Raw genomic sequence first — 5,604 nt, 5'->3', positions numbered from 1 at the left:
TTTGTCGTTTGAGAGCAACCCACCTCGAAGCCTTCGAGAGAGAATTCCTTGCGAGGATAAAGCCCTAACCACCCAGAGCCAAAGAGTGTTAGGCATCACTTAAGTCTTCTTGTCTGTGTGATCTGAAGACTTATTACACTTGAGGACTGCGAATCCTCCAGACGGTTAGGCGTCGCGTTCTGAGCATCCAAGGGACATTGTGGATCACCGGTGAACGAAGTCTGTGAAGGTTTGGGAGTCTACCTTGAAGACTTACCAGAGTGATTGGGCGAGGTCTATGTGACCTTAGCTCAAGGGGAATACGGTGAGGAATGGGTGTCCTGAGCTGCGTGTTCAGGACTGGGTGTCCGGGACTGTGTGTCCTCAGGTTTAAATACCTAGCCGCCCTAACCAAACGTACAGTTGTCATAGCAACTGGAACTGGTCCAACAAATCATTGTCTTCAACGAGTCACTGGTTTCATCCTTCCCTTCCCTTTACTTACTATTGGTCCTTGTGAAGTCATTGTATGATTGCACTATCTTTTGTCTTCACTGAGTGACTGCGTGTTCTGTTTGGCTTCAGAATATCTTCCTACCTGATCCTTACTACCTAGCTGCTATTAGTCACTGTGCTTTCACTTCATTGAATACTTGACTATGGTTTGCCTAGTGTAGTCTACCTTCCGCTGCATGGTAATAGGTTTATTTCTGTTGTTTGGCTTCGAAACTTCCACGTTTTGAAGACTTCCATAAAAATCGCCTATTCACCCCCCCTCTAGTCGATATAACGCACTTTCACCGTCCGAGTTGAGGGGCTAGGGCTTGAATCCGGTCGGTTGTCCGACAGTGCCGTAGTTGAATAAGCATTTCCTTTATTTACTTCTGGAAGGACTCGAAGTGAGACCAGAGAGAGAAGAGTTTTCCCGCAAACCATAGCGACAAGCTAGTCTCAAAACAAAAGAGTTCTTTTTACAATAGTGGGCTTGGAAAAGTAAGGAAAGTCAAGCCCGGTGATTCTGTGGGAAGGGACGGATTTCGAATTCCTTTTTCCTTCCTTTTTACGCCACCTCCTCCCAATCCTTGAAGATATGAAGCAATATTTTATTAAGACTAAGTGAAGGTTGGTATGGCCCAATTCCATCATTTAAATGAGAGTGGATCGAGGGAATGGAATCTAGACTATAGATTGAACTAGAAAAAAATGCAATCTATTCATTCATTCATCTTATCTTCCATTTTAGAAAGTAGCAAGCAGCGAATAAAACGGCTGCAACAAGAAGTTTTGCACTCTAACTCGAAACGGATTTCGCGCATTGAAAGTGTCATCCCTTGCTTTGTTCTAACCGCCCTTCCTTTAAGTTTCAGTATTCGAAACTCTTCCTAGAATTAGATTGTTTATTTAGTATAGAATAGGAGAAGAAGGGCTTCATTACCCCCAGTATTCCCGCATGTATCATTGAAAAGGGCGAGGTGTTGTTCAGGGTTCCCTACCCCATTCAACATTTTGCATTTTGGCGCAGTTTAGTATACCCCTTCCTTGGGGTACGGTACCATATCAAATTCACTAGGGCCTCTTTCCTCTCTTTTTGTTGGCAACCCCTTTCAATGTATATTTGATTTGGGAGGCTACTAATTCTGGAATTTCTTCTCGAGACATCCCCGTCAGGCAGCTTCTCTTCGGCATGGGTCGTTGGTCTTTGTGGGAGATAATGTGTCAGCCGTGGTAGAAGTTGCTCCCTGAATAGGCATGGGCGCCCGCCTAGATGAAGGGATTTTCTCATCTTAAGGTGTTGGGAGGAGTAAAGGAGATTGACTCTTCTCTGTCATTAGCCTTTTTATTGACACTAGCTCTTTATATAGTCATTTTTTGGAGGAGTATCATATCGGTAGGCATAGATCATTGGTATTGGATGTATCGTTAGGTTGTGCCAAGTCAAATCAGCAGAAATTATTTTTCTTTCGTTGCAGAAAAGAGACCCCTTACCCTTTCTTTAGAAAATGATGAATATGAAGTCCGGGATGCTGCGGGTACTATGGATCCTCTGACTCCCAATCGGGTTACCGTCCTAGGTCTCGCCGGTGTTGCATGTAGGTCGTGATGTGCCTCGAGATGGCCGTCTCCTGTCCCCCTGCTCGTGGGGAATCCGCTCCTGGGGTGCCGCTCTAATGCGTCTGGCCTGTCCTCTAGGCACCTTTGGAGGACGAGGAGTGTGATAACGCACACGCTTCCCTTTACTCCATAGGGCCTTTTCCTCAGTTGCAGGGTTTGGTGGCCCGAAATTGACTTGGCTTCACCAAAAGGCCTCATCTCCAAAGCCTGACTCGCGAGGCGTCCCTCTCGCTGTAGGGCGGAGCCCCCTCGCCTCGCTCTTGTGACATACTATGTTTCCCTTCTTCCATTCTCAAGTCAAGGGTGAGTCCCATGCGTCAGTTTGTGGATCACAGTTTCATGCACTAATCCCTACAGGTGCCCATAGTAGGCCGGCCGCCCTACCTAAACCAATCATCATATCGGTCCCTAGGCCCCATTGCTGGAAAGGCTCGGCTTCAAATCCGTACGTGGAGCTTCCGCCTCATACGGCTCCTCTAGGGATGGGGGTAGGCCCAGCCCAGGCTTGTGCGGTTAAGGTTGTTGTACACGACCTCAGTTGAGCATTCAGTTAGAGGCGGCGATCGCAGGTTCACCGGAGGAGAGGGCGTTGCGAGCAATATTGCACAAACAAAGCCCTCCTGCCCGCAGCCCTATTCTAGAAATTAGGCTGGCTATGTTACTTATAACCGCAGAACAAGCAATGAATCCCCAACGACAAACGAACAAGGGGTGGGGCATTTTCGGGGAGTAGCCCCCTTCAGAAGAAACTTCCTGGAACATACATTAAGGGAGCCATCGAAAGGTGACTAAAACACCTGAAACGGGGACTACCTGAGCTAATGATAGAGGCAAGAACACTTTTCGGCCAAGTCCCATTAATTGATCATAACGATATCATGGAAATGTTGCATGGACCCATATATAGAAACAGAAAAATAAGAACATTGATACTAAACCAGATCGAACAAGGGATCTTTTTGGAAATGGGAAGATGTAGGATAGGCAGCCAACCTCCTGGAAAGAGCGATGTGCATAGACCGAGTGAGTAGGGATGCAACTCCGTGGACCGTTCATCGGGCCTGATAGGTGGTGGTATCACACCCTTGTCAAAGGAACCGTACGTGAGACTCTCGCCTCATACGACTCCGTCCTGGAATCTGGACCCCCCTTTTCCTTTGACCAATGGGTCCTTGAACCCATGGGGGTTACGAATCATTCATTCATTGATTGATTCAAGGTAGCTTTAGCCATTGTGGGTAGAAGCTAGTCGCCAGAAGCGAAGCAGCAATCTTCCGGGCCGGAAAGGTTCTATTTTTCTGATGCATAAGCTACCGCAAAATGAATGAAGGAAAAAGGCCTCAGGATTAGAAAGACTAAAGAGGCATGGAGGGCCGACTACAAGACAACGACTACAATACAAGCCATGAGCGATAGCGAAGCATTCAGCCTTTTTTCGAAAGCCCCGCAACTAGCTATCTTATAGCAAATAAGGCAAGCCTACTCAAGTAATCTCATCTAAATGCCTGTTCGCTAAAATCCAAATAGAAAAAGACAACTACTTATTAAACATGTTGTTGAGTGCTCCGTCATTGTTCGAATCTTGACCGAGTCCGAGCTTCCCAAGCTCTATGCTATTTGGGAACTCAGCAAGGGTCTTACCACCTTCTTGATTGATAATATTTGAGTCTTTGGGGTACTTTAGGATTATATTCCATGCTGAAGATTTGTTCTTGTGGGCTAGGGTGAATATAGCGGACCAGCGGATCTGGTAGTTGACAATTGTTCGGACTTGGTAAAGGTTGTCGCAACACCTGTAGTAGGACAGAGGACTTATCGCGATGCCCGCGGACCAGTTTACTATGTCTCTGTCGCTGACGTTGGTCAAAGAGGCGACGTGGATTGGCCTGGGTCTTCTTCAGCTAATGAGACCTCGATCCTAAAGCCTTCGGAGTATCTTTTTGATAGGCGCCTCTATCTTTATGGGGAATTCACTGCTGAAAGATCCCGCCCAGTGTCCCCTTCCTTCCCCCGCCGCCTTCCGACCAAAGGGAGTATACAATTTCTTCTTTAGGACACTCATGCCCAATCATGATACTGCCTGTTGAATGCCTGATGGCACCTTGCTCTGACCTGAGCTAGGCAATAACGAGATCCCCCTCGTTCTTTCCGGATGTGCTTGACGGTCCCCCATAATACGCTAACTTGGGGACTTTTTTAGTCCATCTTTTCCAAGAGTCCCCGCTAGTTGAACCACATCCAGTAGACGAACTCTTCCGCTCATCCCCTTCGTCAGCTCTTTGATAGGGATACTATAACCTAGGTCCCTAAACTTGGAATGGATGGCGGAGTGTAGATGGCAAGCAGTTATATGGATACGGTGCTTTACCCGTTGTTGCTTCTCCAGCTCTCGCAAGAATTGTATGGGAGTCTTCCTCGGGGGGACTTCCCGAATGACCATACCGGGGAATTCTACCGTACTCCGTGCATCTATGGTTGTTGATCCTGCGGAGCCTACCCAAAGGTTCAGACCGGATTGTAGGAAGTGGGTGATACTTTTTTGTATTCCTATGAGAAGAAATACGACACCCAAGATTCCCAGTAGTAAGTCGTCGGCATATCGCGCGTAACAAATCCTTATTAATAAGGAATGGCTTTTAAAGGTGGCCAGCTTATGGGCTAGGCCTCTCTCTGACCTGATAACTAGTATCGCCTCCTCGCCCAGCTCTATCAGCAGGCATCTTCTCTTGCAATACTTAAGAAGGTCTCTCATGGCCAAATTCCTATTAAAGCCTTCTCTACCATTGAATTCGGCCTTCGGGGTCAACCCAGCGGCTTCTATGAGGAAGGCGGCGCAAAGGAGGCTTGAGGGCTTGTTAAGGAAGGCGGCTAGGGCCGCTGAAGGGGGGAAAACAAAAGGCGTTTTCTGGTCTCCCCTTCGCCTGGGGGCGCTTGTGGGGGGGTGTGACACGACGAAACAAGGGAATGAAAGTTCGCTTTGCGTTGGATGCTCTTTACCCTCCCCACTATGAGGGATCTGTTGTCTTGGGGAGCATTGAAGCTTTCTTCTTTTCCATACTTTTCTTGGTCATCAATACGACAACCTATTCTTAATAGAACAGATCTTATTTTCACTACAAGAGGAATTTTGTGCTTCTGCCGGATCCTCCCTATCTCCTGATCGAGCTTGTGTAGGTAGATATTGCCTGGTAGGGTCGATAGTAGTACACTGTTTGGGATGGAGTGAGGGCCCTTCTCACCACTTATGAGTCGTCCGGCAGAAAACTTTTTCTGAGTGGGGTAAAAGAACTTGGAATCGTCGATCTCTTCCTTTAAGATTGAGATGAATCGATGTCGGTCGATGGTGTGAAAACACTTCCTAATGTCGAATTCCAAAAACTAGCGAGAGGTTCCCCACTCTTCTTTGTCCTGTCTGAGGGCCGAGTGGCAGCCTCGACCCGAGCGGAAGTGCGATGTGTCTAGAAACTCGGGATCATAAATGGATTCGGGTACTATTCTGATCGCCTCTTTCAT

At 47.4% G+C, this 5,604-nt stretch overlaps 1 pseudogene; it reads right to left on the bottom strand.

Moving 5' to 3' along the window:
* Positions 1–3,628: 3,628 nt before the first annotated feature.
* LOC147975644 (uncharacterized) lies at positions 3,629–5,604 on the bottom strand (annotated as a pseudogene).

Source organism: Triticum urartu, chromosome 4A (assembly GCF_056163025.1).
Source record: "Triticum urartu cultivar PI428250 chromosome 4A, HENAU_Tu73, whole genome shotgun sequence".
Taxonomy (NCBI): domain Eukaryota; kingdom Viridiplantae; phylum Streptophyta; class Magnoliopsida; order Poales; family Poaceae; genus Triticum; species Triticum urartu.
The sequence above is the reverse complement of the archived record's forward strand: the minus strand, read 5'-3'. Positions and strand labels throughout refer to the sequence as shown.